This window comes from Giraffa tippelskirchi, chromosome 4, assembly GCF_054371585.1.
Source record: "Giraffa tippelskirchi isolate mGirTip1 chromosome 4, T2T-mGirTip1v1.2.pri, whole genome shotgun sequence".
Lineage (NCBI taxonomy): Eukaryota > Metazoa > Chordata > Mammalia > Artiodactyla > Giraffidae > Giraffa > Giraffa tippelskirchi.
The window spans coordinates 52,020,363-52,021,580 of record NC_137278.1 but is presented as its reverse complement, the minus strand read 5'-3'; the positions used below and the strand labels follow the sequence as shown (position 1 = coordinate 52,021,580).

Sequence of the window (1,218 nt, the reverse complement as noted above, 5' to 3'; positions counted from 1 at the left end):
ATTGACTTCTACTCAACAAAATGGTGGAATAAATGGATAATCTTCTCAACAAAATGATTGGATGGCATCATCGACTCAATGGACACATATGTTTGAGCAAACTTCAGGAGATAGTGAAGGACAGGGAAGCCTGATGTGCTGCATGCAGTCCATGGGGTCACAAAGAGTCAGATGTGACTGAGTGACTAAACAACTCAACAGTAAGCATTATAACTTCTTCCATGATTATTAGTGGTTTCATAGCTAATTTCCTTTTTATCACATAATAATTTCATTAAATGAAGGAACTACAAATTGTTTCTTCATCCACTTACTGAAGGATATTTTAATTGTTCCAATCTTTGGCAATTATGATTAAAGCTAATACGAGTATTCATTTAGAGAGATTTATGTGAAGATAAGTTTTTCATTCACTTGGAGTATGATTGCTGGATTCTATAGTAAGCCTGTGTTTCACATTGTAAGAAGGTAGCCAGCCATCTTCCATAGTGCCTGTACCATTTTACAACTGTCCTAGTAATCAGTGAGAGTTCTTGTTGCTCAACATCTTTGTCAGCTCTTGGTTTTGTTAGTATTTTGGATTTTAGTCACTCCAATATGTGAACAATGGTATCTCATTATTGTTGGAGTAGCATTTTCAACCACTGAAGTGGTTAAAACAAGAGTTTTAAAGGAGCCAGCCTGTGGATATTCTCACTGTCTTGATTTTTTAATAATTAGGGCAGGCTAAACATTTGCCATATGAAGACCATACACATGTCCATAGACCTAGTTCTCATCTAGATCTAGTTTTATAAATGCTGATGATAAACCAAGTCTGACTTATATGAGGCATCTTATGAGGAAAATATCTGTGACTGGAGTTATCTGATCAATCTTGAGAAACGAGAGCTCAGCCAGTATAATAATTTTGAAAATTTGTTAATTTGATTATTACCCATTGTCATTAAATGAATTGCAAAGTTATCATTTTTTATCTAGAGCAAAATGAAGCCAGAGGTCTTGATATTTCATTTTGTCTGTGATAATTCCTCGTTTTGTGACCTTAGGTGATTTCTTTAAGAACATTGTGACTCAGTTTCTTTTTTTTTGTAAAATAGGGTTAATAATCGTAATACTTTTAAGGGATACTGCAAGAAAGAATAAACTGATATAGTTACAATGCTCAGGACAGTCTCTGATGTGTCATAAGTCTCCATGAATAGCAGTGTGTTATTA

At 34.2% G+C, this 1,218-nt stretch overlaps 1 non-coding gene across 1 annotated transcript; it reads left to right on the top strand.

The window, feature by feature from the left end:
- Positions 1 to 681: 681 nt before the first annotated feature.
- On the top strand, positions 682 to 812 carry LOC145504081 (small nucleolar RNA SNORA72). The gene has a single exon (XR_014052063.1). It is a non-coding gene; the product is annotated as a small nucleolar RNA SNORA72 (small nucleolar RNA).
- Positions 813 to 1,218: the final 406 nt, after the last annotated feature.